Source organism: Triticum aestivum, chromosome 4D (genome assembly GCF_018294505.1).
Source record: "Triticum aestivum cultivar Chinese Spring chromosome 4D, IWGSC CS RefSeq v2.1, whole genome shotgun sequence".
NCBI classification, from domain to species: domain Eukaryota; kingdom Viridiplantae; phylum Streptophyta; class Magnoliopsida; order Poales; family Poaceae; genus Triticum; species Triticum aestivum.
The window spans coordinates 30,417,677-30,438,154 of NC_057805.1; positions in this window are offsets into that span (position 1 = coordinate 30,417,677).

Here is a 20,478-nt window from a genome sequence, read left to right on the forward strand (position 1 = left end):
ATCCTCGTGGTTTTAGAATTCCAGATTTTGTTAAATTTACGGGGGAAGATGGTAGATCTACTTTTGAGCATGTGGGACAATTTTTAGCACAATGCAGCGAGGTCGGCACATCGGATGTTTTTAGATTAAAATTGTTTCCATTATCTTTATCCGGTACTGCATTTACTTGGTTTACATCGCTTGCTCCTAATTCTATTTCAACATGGGCACAATTGGAGCAAAAATTTCATGAGTATTTTTATAGCGGTGAAACAGAACTTCGACTTTCAGACTTAACTATGGTTAGGCAGAAATATAATGAGCATGTTCATGATTATATTAGGAGGTTTAGAGATGTCAAAAACCGATGTTTCAGCTTGACCATAGCCGAAAAGGATTTAGCCGATCTTGCCTTTTCGGGTCTACTTGCTCATATTAAGGATAAACTAGAAGGGCAAGAATTTTTAGATGTTAATCAAGTTTTGCAGAAGGCTTTGGCGCAAGAAAACCGGGCTAAGGAAATTAAACAATATAGCCGGTTTAAAGATAATAGAAATAAAGAGAAAGATAACCATGCGGTTAATGCCTTAGATTATGATAGTGATTCGGCTAGTGAGGATGATGTTAATATATGTGTAGCCGAATGGGTTCAAGCGCCGAAGTCAAAACCTTTTGCATGTTCTGCTTTAAAACCTACACCTGCTAGAAGAGACGAAATTAAATATACTTTTGATGTAAGCAAGTGTGATAGAATTTTTGATATGTTACTGCAAAATAAATTAATTAGAGTGAGGGAGGGTCATGTAATTCCACCTCCAGAAGAATTGGGTAGAAGAGCTTATTGTAAGTGGCACAATTCTTTTTCTCATGCTACTAATGATTGTAACGTGTTTCGTCGACAGGTGCAATCGGCCATCAATGAAGGACGATTGACGTTTACAGAAGGTTCTAAGATGAAGCTCGACAGCGACCCTTTTCCTATCAATGTGGTCGAGCTTGAGAGTAAAAAAATGCTTATTCGGTCGGATCAGACCGAATCCGCAAGAGAGAACAACATTGTTGATAACAGTGCTCCTCCAAGGATGATCAAGCCAAAAAATCCAGAAATAGGAGTGTGGAAAGTCAACGGAGGGAGGAGACAAGCTCCAAGGCCAAAGCCGACAGTTAGCATGTTGTTGGAAAAATATACCTCACGCAAGACCAGCAATGTGTTTAATCGGCTCGGAGGTAATAAGCGTCCAAGATCTCCTTCTGGACCCCGCAGTCATGAGCAATGGCAAGGAAGTGCATATGACCAACAGCTGTATTTTGCAATGGATTCGACATATTGGGGTTGTGCACCTCCTATGTATCCGCAGTTTCCTCCATGGGGGTTTAATCCTTGGGCGCCATATCCTACAGGGCCAGCAGGTTATTTTCAGCCAGGATGGATCCCGCCGATGCCTATGTTCAGACCAAACGTACATGAGAAAAGGGCTCGTTTCAATGAGGAGGCTAGATCACATAACGCCATCGAGATTCGAGGAGGTCGATCACCGGTACGCAGTGCAGAGCGCAACAACTATAAGGGCGACTACAAGCGCGTATGGATGCCGGTGAAACGTGCCGATCCTAAACCCGGAAAAGGTGTAGATGATTTAGATGCTGCTCATGGTCTGAAAATAGCAGAACACCAGTCAGATGAAGGTGTTGTCAATTGTACAGAAACAAGCAGTGTCTCAACAAAAGTTGTTGGTACAGAGGAGAAAAGTAATGGCATGAAGTTGCGGCAAGCCGGCCAATCTAATCAATTTGAAGAGAAAACTAATTCTGGGCATGATGCGCATGCACGGTCAGACAAGGAATATGTTGTATCCTCACGTACTAGTCGACAGTATAAATCGGCAAGTTCGTATGCTGATTTAGTTATGAGAAATTGTGGCCCAGGAACGTCCAAGAGTTTGCCTCCAATGGGTTTGAAGTACAGCAACACATGCACACGTTGGGATTCCAGCAATGTACGCGGACATAATTCTAATCAGCAAGGAGGTTTGTCGGCTAAAGATAGAATATTCATCCCAGGAGGAACAGTACGTCAGTACAGGCCAAAGGACCCGGGGGGCAGCAAAATTAAGTCAGTCGCGCCAGGGACTAAACCAGCACCTCAGTGGTGCCCAAAGGGACTTACTCACACTCAGAAATGGCATGTACAGCGACTGCGGACATTAGAAATAAAGGAAGAGATAGCTGAGAAGAAGCGTGATAAATGGTTCAATCAAGATAAACCAATGAAACCCACAAAAACTTGGAAGGAGAAGCGCATCGCAGCTGAGGAAAATAAAAATACGGATGACACTATTATTGCAGAAAATTCAGAGAATGATAAAGATGTACCAACTGATATGGATGTTAATATGGTGTTCGCAATGCCTGCTGAATTTTGCGCGCCCGAGGCTGAAATTGCTGAACTTGTTCTTGGCCCAAAGAATGCTACATTTGAGAAACCAGAGAAGCATGGACAGCACCTAAAGCTATTATTTATCAGAGGTCACATTGACGGTAAGCCTATTGGTCGCATGCTTGTTGATGGCGGTGCAGGTGTTAATATTATGCCCTTTTCGGTATTTTCTAAACTGAACCGAAAAGAGAGCGAGTTAACGAAGACCAACATGGGACTTAGTGGGTTCTCAGGAGAATTGTCTGAGGCTAAGGGTGTTATTTCTATGGAGCTCACAGTCGGAAGCAAAACGTTGCCGACTGCGTTTTTTGTTGTCGATGTCAAAGGACGGTATAACATTCTTCTGGGACGCGACTGGATTCATGCAAATTGTTGCATTCCTTCTACTCTTCATCAATGCTTAATTCAGTGGGTTAATGATGATGTTGAGGTGATAGAGGCGGACAATTCTTCTTGTATTGCTTTGACGGAGGCGCCGGTTGATTGGCAACACGGTGAGATGCGTTCTTTGACCGGTAGGGATTTATCGGATTATGATTACATTAGTATTGATAGAGATGGTTTTGTGCCTATAAATGCACAGCCGGCTAACGTAGCTCGGCTTAATGATTTATCTAGATAAATGATGAATAAAGACGACAGTATTAAGTGGCTGCAGAGACGCACGGAGGAGTATCGTTCCGGAAAGAACGATATGCATAAAACTATTGAAGATTTTTATTACATGGAAAAGCTTGGACAGGGATTCTCATCGGCTGATCCACTTGAAGAAATTGATATTGGTGATGGAAGTATTCCGAGGCCTACATTTATCAAAGCTAGCTTTAAAGCCGATCAGAGAAGTAAGGTATGTTTATTACTTAAAGAATTCGTTGATTGCTTTGCTTGGAATTATACTGAGATGCCCGGTTTGAGTAGAGATTTGGTAGAACATAGATTACCTATTAAATCTGGTTTTAGGCCGTATAAACAACCTCGTAGAAGTTTCAATCCTAATTTGTATGACCGCATCAAAGAAGAAGTTGATCGGTTGTTAAAAGCTAAGTTTATTCGGCCGTGTAGATATGCAGATTGGGTTTCTAATATTGTGCCCGTGGAAAAGAAAAATACTGGTAATATTAGAATCTGTGTTGATTTTAGAGATTTGAATAAGGCTACTCCAAAAGATGAATATCCTATGCCTATAGCCGACATGCTTATTAATGATGCCTCGGGACATAAAGTAATTAGCTTTTTAGATGGTAATGCAGGTTATAATCAAATATTTATGGCCGAACAAGATATGTCTAAGACTGCTTTTCGTTGCCCAGGTTTTGTTGGTTTATTTGAGTGGGTCGTTATGACATTTGGGTTGAAAAATGCCGGCGCTACATACCAACGAGCTATGAATTTAATTTTTCATGATCTTCTAGGCATTGTACTAGAAATATATATTGATGACATAGTTGTTAAATCGGATGGGTTTGATCATCATTTAGCCGATTTAAGATTAGCTTTTGAAAGGATGCGCCGGTATGGATTAAAAATGAACCCACTCAAATGTGCTTTTGGCGTGTCGGCTGGTAAGTTTTTAGGATTCATAATTCATGAAAATGGCATAGAGATTGACCCTAAGAAAGTGGAGGCAATTAGAAATTTGGAGGAACCCACGTGTAAAAGGGATGTGCAAAAGTTGTTAGGAAAAATTAATTACTTGAGACGATTCATATCTAACCTTGCAGGGAAAATTGAATCGTTTGTTCCTCTACTTCGGCTAAAGAATGAAGCCGAATTTACTTGGGGGGCAGAGCAACGAGATGCTTTTAATTATATAAAACGATGCTTGTCGAATCCTCCAATATTGCGGGCGCCTAAGTCCGGTGCGCCGTTCAGGCGGTACATTGCTGCAGAAGATATGGTGATCGGTGCGGTGTTGGCGCAAGAGGTCAGCGGGAAAGAATACATCATTACATACTTAAGCCGTCGTTTGCTCGACGCCGAAAGTCGGGAGATAAGTTGTCGAAAGCTCTCAATGGAAAACATTTGAAGAAGTACTATCCTAGCATATGGCAGGAGGCCTGAACATGTTGTGGCCGATATGTTATTCCAAGTATCGCCCTAAGCAAATTTGGCCGATGTATCTTCGAACATCGCCCTCAGTAATGATATGATCAGTGATCAGCTTCATCCTACGGTAACTGCTCCAGTATTTTTGGTCAATACAATTGTACCAAAAACAGGGGAGCATGTGTTGATGGTATAATTTGGCTACTTAGTATATGATGAGCCAAATTAAATCAATGATTTATCAAGCTGATCGGTTAATGAATTGTTAAAGTATTGCCACAGAAATTTTCATGGAAGGTGAAGATACAAGTTTATGAAGAATCATATGCTATACTGGACCATGGGTGTGATGCATGCAAGTGATATATATCTACGTATATGAAGAAGTGTGTTTAGTCCTAATGGCCATTATCTAGTTTGATTTGCGACGTTGCTGGAATATTTAAATATTTTCTTTGTGGGCTCAAGGTATGTATACATATGCTTAGCCACTATATTTAGTGTGATGGCGACGTGGCCGGAATACTTTATTCATATATATAAGAGTGCATGTACGTGGATATGGCCTTGCTACGTACTTAGATTGGCAAGTATATTTTTTTGTAGACGTATGCTACATGGTAACCGAATCAAGAAAGGCTAGTCCTGATCGGTTTTAGCTTCAGAGTTGTAATCTTATACGCCAAGTCCAGCATGCCATATATATGTAAGGCCGTGGCCGATTGAAAAAAGAGAACAATCAATCTATTCAACGAAACCAATCTATTTTTTCACCTATGTTTTATCTATCGTTCTTTTCCTACTGAGCCCTAGCAGCCCTAGGGTTTGGTTCATATTTGCCGTTTTGCGCTGAAAAGCGGCCGTCCCTCCTCTACGAAAGAGAGGGGATCTTTGTTGGTTTGCTCGGAAAGCAATCGTTCGTCGTCACGAAAGTACGACGGTTATCGTGCTGTCGCGCTGCAATTTTGCGTGGCAACAATGCCATCCGGGGCATCCCCAAGCTTAGGCTCTTGGTTGTCCTTGAATAATACCTTGGGGTGCCTTGGGCATCCCCAAGCTTAGGCTCTTGCCACTCCTTATTCCATAGTCCATCGAATCTTTACCCAAAACTTGAAAACTTCACAACACAAAACTCAACAGAAAATCTCATGAGCTCCGTTAGTATAAGAGAATAAATCACCACTTAGGTACTGTTGTGAACTCATTATAAATTCATATTGGTGTAATATCTACTGTATTCCAACTTATCTATGGTTCATACCCTCCGATACTACTCATAGATTCATCAAAATAAGCAAACAACACATAGAAAACAGAATCTGTCAAAAACAGAACAGTCTGTAGTAATCTGTATCAAACGTATACTTCTTGAACTCCAAAAATTCTGAAATAAATTGGTGGACCTGAGGAATTTGTCTATTAATCTTCTGCAAAAATAATCAACTTAAAAGCACTCTTCTGTAAAAAATGACAGCTAAACTCGTGAGCGCAAAGTTTCTGTTTTTTTTACAGCAAGATCACCTTAACTTCCAGCCAAGTCTTCCCAAAGGTTCTACTTGGCACTTTATTGAAACAAATGCTATAAAACATGATTACTACAGTGGCTTAATCATGTGAACACACAAAAACAGTAGGGGTAAATATTGGTTTGTCTCCCAACAAGCGCTTTTCTTTAATGCCTTTCTAGCTAGGCATGATGATTTCAATGATGCTCGTATAAAAGATAAGAATTGAAACATAAAGAGAGCATCATGAAGAATATGACTAGCACATTTAAGTCTAACCCACTTCCTATGCATAGGGATTTTGTGAGCAAACAACTTATGGGAACAATAATAAACTAGCATAGGAAGGCAAAACAAGCATAACTTCAAAACTTTAAGCACATAGAGAGGAAACTTGATATTATTGCAATTCCTACAAGCATATGTTCCTCCCTCATAATAATTTTCAGTAGCATCATGAATGAATTAAACCATATAACCAGCACATAAAGCATTCTTTTCATGATCTACTTGCATAGAAATTTTATTACTCCCCACATAAGCAAAATTCTTCCCATTCGGAATAGTGGGAGCAAATTCAAGAAAATAACTATCATGAGATTGAAAATTGAAATCAAGATGACAAGTTTCATGGTTATCATTATTCTCTATAGCATACGTGTCATCACAATAATCATCGTAAATAGGAGGCATGCTATCATCAAAATAAATGTTCTCATCAAAACTTGGGGGACTAAAAATATCATCTTCATCAAACATAGCTTCCCCAAGCTTGTGGCTTTGCATATCATTAGCATCATGGGTATTCAAAGAATTCATACTAACAACATTGCAATCATGCTCATCATCCAAGGATTTAGTGCCAAACATTTTATCTAGCAATTGAGCACAATTATCGGAATCCTTATTTTCACGGAAGACATTAAAAAGATGAAGCATATGAGGCACTCTCAATTTCATTTTTTTGTAGTTTTCTTTTATAAAATAAACTAGTGATCAAACAAGAAACTAAAAGATTCGATTGCAAGATCTAAAGATATACCTTCAAGCACTCACCTCCTCGGCAATGGCGCCAGAAACTGCTTGATGTCTACTACGCAACCTTCTTCTTGTAGACGTTGTTGGGCCTCCAAGTGCAGAGGTTTGTAGGACAGTAGCAAATTTCCCTCAAGTGGATGACCTAAGGTTTATCAATCCGTGGGAGGCGTAGGTTGAAGATGGTCTCTCTCAAGCAACCCTGCAACCAAATAACAAAGAGTCTCTTGTGTCCCCAACACACCCAATACAATGTAAATTGTATAGGTGCACTAGTTCGACGAAGAGATGGTGATACAAGTGCAATATGGATGGTAGATATAGGTTTTTGTAATCTGAAAATATAAAAACAGCAAGGTAACTAATGATAAAAATGAGCGTAAACGGTATTGCAATGCATTGAAACAAGGCCTAAGGTTCATACTTTCACTAGTGCAAGTTCTCTCAACAGTAATAACATAATTGGATCATATAACTATCCCTCAACATGCAACAAAGAGTCACTCCAAAGTCAATAATAGCGGAGAACAAACGAAGAGATTATTGTAGGGTACGAAACCACCTCAAAGTTATTCTTTCGGATCAATCTATTCAAGAGTTCATACTAGAATAACACCTTAAGACACATATCAACCAAAACCCTAATGTCACTTAGATACTCCAATGTCGCCTCAAGTATCCGTGGGTATGATTATACGATATGCATCACACAATCTCAGATTCATCTATTCAACCAACACAAGGTACTTCAAAGAGTGCCCCAAAGTTTCTACCGGAGAGTCAAGACGAAAACGTGTGCCAACCCCTATGCATAAGTTCACGAAGTCACGGAACCCGCAAGTCGATAACCAAAACATACATCAAGTAGATCACGTGATATCCCATTGTCACCACAGATAAGCACATGCAAGACATACATCAAGTGTTCTCAAATCCTTAAAGACTCAATCCGATAAGATAACTTCAAAGGAAAAACTCAATCCATTACAAGAGAGTAGAGGGGGAGAAACATCATAAGATCCAACTATAATAGCAAAGCTCGCGATACATCAAGATCGTACCACCTCAAGAACACGAGAGAGAGAGAGAGATCAAACACATAGCTACTGGTACATACCCTCAGCCCCGAGGGTGAACTACTCCCTCCTCGTCATGGAGAGCGCCGGGATGATGAAGATGGCCACCGGTGAGGTATCCCAACCTCCGGCAGGGTGCCAGAACAGGGTCCCAATTGGTTTTCGGTGGCTACAGAGGCTTGCGGCGGCGGAACTGCCGATCTATTATGTTCCCCGATGTTTCTAGGGTATATGGATATATATAGGCGAAGGAAGTCGGTCAGGGGAGCCACGAGGGGCCCACAAGGGTGGGGGCGCCCAGGGGGTAGGGCGCGCCTCCCTGCCTCGTGGCTTCCTCGAAGCTTTCCTGACGTCTACTCCAAGTCTCCTGGATTGCTTCCGTTCCAAAAATAACTCTCCCGAAGGTTTCATTCCGTTTGGACTCCGTTTGATATTGCTTTTCTTTGAAACACTGAAATAGGCAAGAAAACAACAATTTGGGCTGGGCCTCCGGTTAATAGGTTAGTCCCAAAAATAATATAAAAGTGTTTAATAAAGCCCATAAACATCCAAAATAGATAATATAATAGCATGAATACTTCATAAATTATAGATACGTTGGAGACGTATCAGCGCGCCAGGCATGCCTGGCGCGCCCTGGTGTCTTGTGCCCACCAGGGGATGCTTCCTGGAAGTTTCTTTATTTAAAAAATTCTAAAATATTCCAAAATTGACAGAATTTTTTTTTCAGATTTTTCGGAGTCCGTTTACTTACCGTATCACGTAGCTCCTTATTTTGACGATTCTGGAGTGTTCCGGAAGGACTCATTTATGTACTCTTCCGGTGTCAAAGTTTGGATAATGTTGCTTTCAACATTAATAGGCGTACCTGAGATATAATGCTTTATTCGTTGTCCATTGACAACCTTCGGGTTAGTACCTTCGGAATTATTTATTTTGATGGCTCCGGACCGGTAAACCTCCTCGACGACATAGGGGCCTTCCCATTTGGAGAGGAGATTGCCTGCAAAGAATCTAAAACGAGAGTTGTACAAAATAACATATTCTGCAACTTTAAACTCACGTTTTTGAATTCTTTTGTCATGCCACCTTTTAACTTTCTCTTTGAATAACTTTGCATTTTCATAAGCTTGGGTTCTCCATTCATCTAATGAGCTTATATCAAATAACCTCTTTTCACCCGCAAGTTTGAAATCATAGTTGAGTTCTTTAACTGCCCAATATGCTTTATGTTCTAACTCAAGAGGCAAATGACAAGCCTTTCCATAAACCATTTTATAAGAGACATACCCATAGGATTTTTATATGCTGTTCTATAAGCCCAAAGTGCATCATCTAATTTCTTAGACCAGTTCTTCCTAGACCTATTAACATTCTTTTGCAAAATTAATTTTATTTCTCTATTGCTAAGTTCAACTTGACCACTAGACTGAGGATGATAAGGTGATGCAATTCTATGGTTAACATCATACTTAGCAAGCATCTTACGAAAAGCACCATGAATAAAGTGTGAACCACCATCAGTCATTAAATATCTAGGGACTCCAAACCTTGGGAAAATAACTTCCTTAAGCATTTTAATAGAGGTGTTGTGATCAGCACTACTAGTTGGAATAGCTTCTACCCATTTAGTAACATAATCAACAGCAACCAGAATATGTGTATACCCATTAGAGGAAGGAAAAGGTCCCATGTAATCAAATCCCCAAACATCAAATGGTTCAACAGCAAGAGAATAGTTCATAGGCATTTCTTGACGCTTACCAATATTACCTATTCTTTGGCATTCATCATAAGATGAGACATACTTACGAGCATCCTTGAAGAGAGTAGGCCAATAAAATCCAGATTGCAATACCTTATGATCAGTTCTATCTCCAGCATGATGCCCTCCATATGGTTCGGAGTGACATTTCCGTAGGTTTTGTCCCTGTTCATGCTCAGGTACACAATGTCTAATAATACCATCTAATCATTATTTATAAAGATGTGGGTCATCCCAAAAGTAATGTCTTAAATCATAGAAGAATTTTTCTTTTGTTGGTATGTAAAGCTAGGTGGTAAATACTTAGCAACAATGTAATTAGCATAGTCAGCATACCACGGAGTACTATTAGCAACATTTATTGCAGCTAACTGCTCATCAGGAAAACTATCATCAATAGGTAGTGAGTCATCAAGCACATTTTCAAGCCTAGACAAGTTATCAGCTACTGGGTTCTCAGCTCCTTTTCTATCAATAATATGCAAATCAAATTCTTGTAACAAGAGAACCCAACGAATAAGTCTAGGTTTAGCATCTTTATTTTCCATAAGATATTTAATAGCAGCATGGTCGGTGTGAACAGTTACTTTGGAATCAACAATATAAGGTCTAAACTTGTCACAAGCAAACACCACTGCTAAGAATTCTTTTTCAGTAGTAGCATAATTTCTTTGAGCGATGTCTAGAGTTTTACTAGCATAATGAATAACATTCAATTTCTTATCAACTCTTTGTCCTAGAACAACACCAATAGCATAATCGCTGGCATCACACATAATTTCAAAAGGCAAGTTCCAATCAGGTGGTTGGACAATAGGTGCAGTAATTAAGGCTTTCTTGAGTGTTTCAAAGGCTTCTAAACAATCATCATCAAAAACAAAAGGGATATCCTTTTGCAAAAGATTAGTGAGGGGCCTAGAAATTTTAGAGAAGTCTTTAATAAACCTCCTATAGAAACCAGCATGACCTAGGAAACTACGAATACCTTTGATGTCCTTGGGACATGGCATTTTCTCAATTGCATCAACTTTAGCTTGGTCCACTTCAATACCTTTTTCAGAAATTTTATGACCCAAGACAATGCCTTCATTAACCATAAAGTGGCACTTCTCCCAATTCAAGAAGAGATTTGTTTGTTCACATCTCTGCAAAACTTGATCAAGATTGCTTAAACAATCATCAAAAGACTTCCCATAAATAGAAAAGTCATCCATGAAAACCTCAACAATCTTTTCACAAAAGTCAGAGAATATAGCCATCATGCATCTTTGAAAGGTAGCAGGTGCATTACGTAAACCAAAAGGCATACGTCTATAAGCATAGGTTCCAAAAGGACAAGTAAAAGTGGTCTTTTCTTGATCAGGTTGAGAAACAGGTATTTGTGAAAAGCCAGAGTATCCATCAAGGAAGCAAAAGTGTGTGTGCTTAGATAATCTTTTAAGCATTTGATCAATAAAAGGCAAAGGGTAATGATCTTTTCTAGTAGCTTTATTTAATTTTCTAAAATCAATTACCATTCTATAGCCTGTTACAATTCTTTGTGGAATAAGTTCATTCTTATCATTAGGAACAACAGTAATACCTCCCTTCTTAGGGATACAATGAACAGGACTTACCCATCTACTATTAGCTATAGGATAGATTATACCTGCTTCCAGAAGTTTAATATTTCCAATCTTACCACCTCTGTCATTTTTGGATTTAACCGACGTTGGTGATCAACAACTGGTTTAGCATCAGGTTCCATATTAATTTTGTGTGGACATAGATTGGGACTAATGCCCTTTAAATCATCAAGAGTATATCCAATAGCAGCTCGGTGCTTCCTTAGAACTTTTAATAATCTTTCTTCTTCATGTTCTGAAAGGTTAGCACTGATAATAACATGATATATTTTCTTTTCATCAAGATAGGCATATTTCAAAGTGTCTGGCAATTGTTTTAATTCAAACACAAGATCAACTTTAGGCGGAGGAGGACCTCCTAGAGTTTCAATAGGCAAATTGTGTTTAAGTAGAGGACGTTGTTCAAAGAAAATATTATCTATTTCATTTCTTTCATGCATATGTAAATCATTTTCATGGTCTAGCAAGTATTGTTCTAAAGGATCAGTAGGTGGCACAACAATAGAAGCAAGACCAATTAATTCATCCTTACTAGGCAATTCTTTTTCATGATGATTTCTACTAAACATGGAAATATTAAACTCATGAGACTCATCACCAAAGCTAACACCCACAGTTTGTTTCTGGCAATCTATCTTAGCATTAACTGTGTTCAAGAAAGGTCTACCAAAGATAATGGGACAAAAGTCATCTTGCGGGGTACCAGGAACAAGAAAATCAGTAGGATATTTTATTTTACCACACAAGACTTCAACATCTCTGATAATCCCACAAGGTGATATGGTGTCTCTATTAGCAAGAGTAACATCCATGTCTTCTAACTCTGTAGGTGTTATGTCTTCTCTAATCTCTTGATATAACTTGTAAGGAATAGCACTCACACTAGCACCCATGTCACATAAACCATGATAACAATGATCTCCTATTTTAACTGAGATGACAGGCACGCCAACAACTGGTCTATGTTTATCTTTTTCATCAGGTTTAGCAATTCTAGCAGCTTTTTTGTTGAAGTAAATAACATGCCCATCCACATATTCTTCAAAGAGATCTTTAACCATAGCAATATTAGGTTCAATTCTAATTTGTTCATCTGGTTTAGGTGTTCTGACAGAGCTTTTGTTAACTACAGTTGCAATTTTAGCATGTTCTCTTTATCCTAACAGGGAAAGGGGGTTTCTCAAAATAAGCAGTAGGAACAACTGGATCAACATTATAGAGTATAGTTTCTTCTTTAACTGGTACCGGTTCTTTAATTTCTTATTTAATAGGTGGGTGATATTTAAGCCATTCCTCTTTAGGGAGTTCAACATGAGTAGCAAATGATTCACAAAAGGAGGCTACTATCTCAGAGTCAAGTCCATATTTAGTGCTAAGCTTTTGATAAGCATCGGTATCCATAAAAGATCTAACACGATCATACTTAAGCTTTATACCTGACTCTTTACCTTCATCGAGTTCCCAATCTTCAGAGTTGTGTTTAATTCTTTCCGAAAGATCCCACCGGAATTCAATAGTTTTCTTCATAAAAGAACCAGCACAAGAAGTATCCAACATGGTTTGATCATTACGAGAAAGCCGAGCATAAAAGTTCTGAATAATAATTTCTCTTGAGAGCTCATGATTGGGGCAGGAATATAACATTGACTTAAGCCTCCCCAAGCTAGAGCGATACTTTATCCTTCACGAGGCCAAAAATTATATATATAATTCCGATCACGATGAACTAGATGCATAGGATAATTTTTTTGGTGAAATTCCAATTTTAAACGATTCCAATTCCATGATCCAATATCATCGCATAGCCTATACGATGCCAATGCCTTTCCCTTCAAAGATAAAGGGAAAAACTTTTTCATCACCTCATCCCTGGGTAAACCTGCAAGCTTAAACAATCCACAAATTTGTTCTACATGTATCAAGTGCATATCAGGATGTTCAGTTCCATCTCCTGCATAAGAATTAGCTAGCGGTTGTTCTATCATACCCGAAGGAATTTCATATTCAACATTTTCAGTAGGTGCAGTAGGTTGAGGGGCAGTTAATTGTGGTTCCGGACGGGGTGAAGATGCCCCGAACAAACCCCTCAAAGGATTGTTTTCCATAGTAACAAGTGACAATAAATTTCAGCATACTATATAAATGTTTCCTTACCGAATTCCACTTACCAAAGGCGCTTCACTCCACGGAAACGGCGCCAGAAAATAGCCTTGATGACCCACAAGTATAGGGGATCAATTGTAGCTCTTTCGATAAGTAAGAGTGTCAAACCCAACAAGGAGCAGAAGGAAATGACAAGTAGTTTTCAGTAGGGTAATGTCTGCACGTGCTAAAATTGTAAGTAGCAGAGTAGTTTGATAGCAAGATAATTTGTAATGAGCAAGTAACGATAATAGTAACAAGTATGCAGCAAGGTAACCCAATCCTTTTGAGGCAAAGGACAGGCCAAAACGGTCTCTTATGATAAGCAAAGCGTTCTTGAGGGTACACGGGAATTTTATCTAGTTACTTTCATCATGTTGGTTTGATTTGTGTTCGCTACTTTGATAATTTGATATGTGGGTGGGCCGGTGCTTAGGTGTTGTTCTTACTTGAACAAACCTCCTACTTATGATTAACCTTCCCGCAAGCATCCACAACTACGAGAAAAGTATTAAGGATAAATCCTAACCATAGCATTAAACTCTAGGATCCAATCGGCCCCTTACAGAGTAGTGCATAAACTGGGGTTTAAGTTTCTGTCACTCTCGCAACCCACCATCTAATTGCTACTCCACAATGCATTCCCTTAGGCCCAAATATGATGAAGTGTCATGTAGTCGACGTTCACATGACACCACTAAGGGAATTACAACATACATACCATCAAAATATCGAACACATATCAAATTCACATGATTACTTGCAACATGATTTTTCCCGTGACCTCAAGAACAAAAGTAACTACTCACAATCAACAAACATGATCATGATCAGAGGGGTATTAATATGCATAATGGATCTGAACATATAATCTTCCACCAAATAAACCTATAGTAATCAACTACAAGATGTAATCAACACTACTAGTCACCCCCTAGCAACAATCTATAGTTCCGGTAACAAGATTGAATACAAGAGATGAACTAAGGTTTGAGATGAGATGGTGCTGGTGAAGATGTTGATGGAGATTGCCCTCCCCAAGATGGGAGAGTTGTTGTTGATGATGATGACGATGATTTCCCCCTCCGGGAGGGAAGTTCCCCCGGCAGAATCGCTCCGCCGGAGGGCAAAAGTGCTCCTGCCCAAGTTCCGCCTCGAGACGGCGGCGCTCCGTCCCGAAATTATTTTTCTATTTTTTCCTAGGTCAACACCACTTATATACCAGAAGATGGGCATCTGAGGTGGGCCGAGGAGGGCACAATACACCAGGGCGCGCCAGGGGGGCCTGGCGCGCCTAGGTGGGTTATGCCCACCTGGTGCCCCCCCCCATGGTGTTTATTGGCTCCAATATTTATTAAATAATCCATAAAAAATCCCCGTCAAGTTTCAGCCCATTTGGAGTTTAGTAGAATAGGTAGCCTGACGTAGCTTTTTCAGGTCCAGATTTCCAGCTGCCGGAATTCTCCCTCTTTGCGTGTACCTTGCAAATTATGGGAGAAAAGGCATTAGAATTACTCCAAAAAGCATTATTATGGATAAAAACATTGTAAATAACAGTAAGAAAACATGATGCAAAATGGACGTATCACTACACCACCAAGCAGCTCGGAATCCCTGCTGGTACGGTGCCTTACATCGTCGATGTTAACGCAACTCCACTCTTCTCCGAGTATTCTTCACCGCAGCTCATCCGGGCATGGACGATGGGCGGGGCGCAGATGGGTGCCAACACATTGTTCGCTACAATGCCTAGAGCGGGCGAGCCGGCGTACGACGACACGGACAGGGAGATGCTCGACATCATCCATGACAGAGGCAAGGGAGGAGGAGGGGGCTATGAGGATAAGTAGGTGGAAGACTCGGATCCCACCCAGTCTGGCAACTACCAGCAGTAGTCCTATGATGTCTACTACGCAACATTTCTTCTTGTAGACTCGTGTTGGGCCTCCAAGCACAGAGTTTTGTAGGACAATAGAAAATTTCCCTCAAGTGGATGACCTAAGGTTTATCAATCAGTGGGAGGCGTAGGATGAAGATGGTCTCTCTCAAACAACCCTGCAACCAAATAATAAAGAGTATTTTGTGTCCCCAACACACCCAATACAATGGTAAATTGCATAGGTGCACTAGTTCGGCGAAGAGATGGTGATACAAGTGTAATATGGATGGTAGATATAGGTTTTTGTAATCTGAAAATATAAAAAACATCAAGGTAACTAGTAACAAAAGTGAGCGAAAACGGTATTGCAATGCTTGGAAACAATGATAACATAATTAAATCATACGGCAATCCCTCAACGTGCGACAAAAGTCACTCCAAAGTTCCTATCGCAGAGAACATAAGATGAAATTGCTTGTAGGGTAGGAAACTACCTCAAAGTTATTCTTTCTGATCAATCCATTGAGCTATTCCTATAAGTGTCAGAGACAACCCTAGAGTTCGTAGTAAAATAACACCATATGACACACATCAATCAACCCTAATGTCACCTAAATACTCCAATGTCACCACAAGTATCCATGGGTCAATTATACGATATGCATCAAACAACTTCAGATTCATAATATTCAATCCAACATAAAGAACCTCAAAGAGTGCCCCAAGATTTCTACCGGAGAAACAAGGACGAAAACGTGCATCAACCCCCATGCATAGATTACCCCAATGTCACCTTGGGAATCCTCGAGTTGAGTGCGAAAACATACATCAACTGAATCAATAGAACACCCCATTGTCACCACGGGTATCCCACACAAGACATACATCAAGTGTTCTGAAATCCATAAAAGTATTCAATCCGATAATAGTGAAACCTCAAAGGTAAAACTCAATTCATCACAAGAAGGTAGAGGGGGAGAAACACCATATGATTCAACTATAGTAACAAAGCTCGCGGTATATCAAGATCTTGCCAAATCAAGAACATGAGAGAGAGAGATCAAACACATAGCTATTGGTACATACCCTCAGCCCCGAGAGTGAACTACTTCCTCCTCATCATGGAGACCGCCGAGATGATGAATATAGCCACCGGTGATGGTTTCCCCCTCCGGCAGGGTGCCAGAATGGGCTCCCGATTGTTTTTTTGGCTACAGAGGCTTGCGAGCGGAACTCCCGATCTAGGTTTCTTTCTGGGGTTTTTGGTATTTATAGGAATTTTGGGCGTTGGGAACAAGTCAGGGGGGTCCACGAGGCAGCGGCAAGGCAGGGGGCGCGTCCTAGGGGTTGCCCTCCACCCTTGCCGCTTCCTTGTGAAGCTTCTGGTCCAACTCTGATGTTCTGTGGGCTTCTTCTGGTCCATAGAAAATCACCGTAAGTTTTCAGCTTGTTTGGACTCCGTTTGACATTCCTTTTCTGTAAAACTCAAAAACAAGGAAAAAACACTGGGCTCTAGGTTAATAAATTAGTCCCAAAAATAATATAAAATAGCATATTAATGCATATAAAACATCCAAAACACATAATATAATAGCATGGAACAACCAAAAATTATAGATACGTTGGAGACGTATCACCCTACACCCAAACAGCCACGCAACAATCCTACACCCAGACCGGTGATGGCACACAACAACGACAACATTAGGCTGCCGGAGAGCAGCAGTTGGAGGGGGAGGAGGAGGAGGAGCAGGAGGAGAGCGAGGACGATGATCTGGATGATACAACCGGCGATCCGAATAAGAAGGGTAGAGGAGGAAGCTTCAACATGCAGGAAGACGAGCTGTTGTGCGATGCATGGTTGGCCACTAACATTGATCTGATCCATGGCATGGAGCAAAAGGGCACAACCTTTGGGAGGAACATTCACATATGTTTGCATGAACACAAGCATTTCGTGCCCTACTCCGATGTGATCATCCGCAACCGTGAATGGAAGTCCCTCAACCATCGATTATACGCCATCCAAGAGGTCGTCTCCAAGTATTGCGGGCACTTGAAGCATCTCATCGCATGGTGTCCTAGAGGTGCACAAATCACCGAGCAAGTAAGTTGACCACTAGCCGGATATGCTTAGTTTTGTTGATTGCTACTTCTTGAGCTTGTGTTGATTTTTCCCTTGAAGAGGAAAGGGTGATGCAACAAAGTAGAGATAAGTATTTCCCTCAGTTAAGAATCAAGGTATCAATCCAGTAGGAGGCACAAGCAAGTCTCCAATCTATGCACCTGCACAAACTAACAAACACTTGCACACAACACGAAAAAGGGGTTGTCAATCCCTTCACGGTCACGAACAAGAGTGAGATCTAAAAGAGATAGGTATAAAAGATAAATAAAAGTGCAAACTAAAGTAAATATAAATAAATTGCAGCAAGGTATTTGGGGGGTTTTTTGGTTTATAGATATGACAATATATGATGGAAAATAGACCCGGGGGCCATAGGTTTCACTAGAGGCTTCTCTCTTGAAAGAAAGAATACGATGGGTAAACAAATTACTGTCGAGCAATTGATAGAAAAGCGCAAAGTTATGACGATATCTAAGGCAATGACCATGAACATAGGCATCACGTCCGTGTCAAGTAGACCGAAACGATTCTGCATCTACTACTATTACTCCACACATCGACCGACTCCTGCCTGCATCTAGAGTATTAAGTTCATAAGAACAGAGTAACGCCTTAAGTAAGATGACATGATGTAGAGGGATAAACTCAAGCAATATGATGAAAACCCCTTTTTTATCCTTGATGGCAACAATACAATACGTGCCTCGCTACCCCTACTATGTCACTCAGTGAGGACACCGCAAGATTGAACCAAAAACTAAGCACCTCTCCCATTGCAAGAAAAACCAATCTAGTTGGCCAAACCAAACTGATAATTCGAAGAGAAATACAAAGAGATTTAATCATGCATAAAACAGTTCAGAAAGGACTCAAATAATATTCATAGATATTCTGATCATAAATCCACAATTCATCGGATCTCGAAAAACACACCGCAAAAGAATATTACATCGGATAGAACTCCAAGAACATCGAGGAGAACATTGAATTGAAGATCATAGAGAGAGAAGGAACCATCTAGCTACTATGGACCCTTAGGTCCGTGGTAAACTACTCATGCTTCATCGGAAGGGCAGTAAGGTTGATGTAGATGCCCTCCGTGATCGAATCCCTCTCCGGCCAGGTGCCAGAAAAGGCCCCGAGATGGGATCTCACGGGAACAGAGGCTTGCGGCGACGGAAATGTATTTTGGTGGATGCCTCTGATGGTTTGGGAATATTTGAGAATTTATAGTGCCAAGATTAGGGTTGAGGGACTCCCGAAGTGTCCACAAGCCAGGGGCGCGTCCTGAGGGCTTGTGGGCCCCTCGGGACTCTTCTGACCCCCTCTCCAAGTCCTACGGGTGTCTTCTGGTCCAAGAAAAATCATCGCGAATGTTTTATTCCGTTTGATATTTCTTTCTGTAAAACTCAAAAACAAGGAAAAATAGAAACTGGCACAGGGCTCTAGATTAATAGGTTAGTCCCAAAAATAATATAAAATAGCATATCAATGCATATAAAATATCCAAAACAGATAATATAATAGCATGAAACAACAAAAATTTATAGATACGTTGGAGACGTGTCATTGATCACTAGCCGGACATGTATTGTTTTATTGCTCACAAGATGGACATGCATCATCGACAATGTTTCACTTTGTAGCCTACCCGTGCTTGTGTGGTGTATAAGAAGTTGGAGAAGAAGCCCTTCACCGTCATGCATTATTGATTGAAGTTGAATAGGCAACCGAAGTGGAACCTTTTCATAGTCAAGACCGCCGCCCAAGCTAACAAGGAAGAAACTGGTGACCCTACTGACCCAGCCCAAGAACCGCCGAAGAAGGTTAGAAGAAATTTACGGGGGAAGAAGTGGGAGGAGGAGAGGGCGAAGCGAGAAGGTGTGGTGGCAGGGCTGACAGAGTGGTTCGAGGACATCTTGGCAAAGAAGGAGAGGCACGCGTGAAGCGCTCGGACATCAAGGAGGGGAAGAAGGTGGAGAGGTTCAAACTGTTGATGGAGACGACGGATCAGTAGCTCAAACTTGAAGAGAGGAGGACCATGATCGAAGAAAGGAAGACCGCGCTCGAGGAAAAGAAGGTGAAGATCACCGCCAATGCAGGGAGACCAAGATGTTGACCATAAATGTGGACTCTTTGGGTGCCGACGCAATAATCATCGTGCAATCCGTCCGCTACCAGATGCTGCAGAAAGATCAGTTGGCGGCGGCGGACACCGAGGACGCGGAGGCTGCCTACACGGCGGCGACAACACCACCTTGACCGGGGAGCAAACGGCTGGGATTGCCGGTCCGGCAGTGCCGAAATGCACGAACTGCCAAACTAATGTTCTTTTGGATTTGGGCATGTAAAAACTAAGCATACTCGACTCTTTTGGTTGTGATTGGGTATACGATCTGGCACTGGTGTGGTCCGACGTGCTGTGTGGATCAAAATACATTTGAATTTGAATTTACCGACGGACATATATACATGATAGCGTTGAATGGCGATCTTCCGCGTCCGTGACTGATCCTCCTGTCCGCGGACAGATACGAAAACAAATTTACAGGTCCACGCTGAAGATGCTCTAGCAATGGGAAGGGAAATCCCAAATCTAGGTCGCTCATGGAGTCCATATCGTTTCAGCTACGGCCATACAGTGGCACGCCAAAAGAAAATGCCGTTTTTTTTTAACTGAAAATTTTGTGGGTCTTTGCGGTAAGATATGACCGACCGTGGTAAAAAAACCAAAGCAACTCGTGCGTTACCACGATCCAAGTTTTGATGTTTCAAAACAAACAAAAGACGCGCACGTGACAGCAGCATGGCACTCACAGTACATCGGACTGTTTTTTACCGCAAGACCACACGGTGGCGAC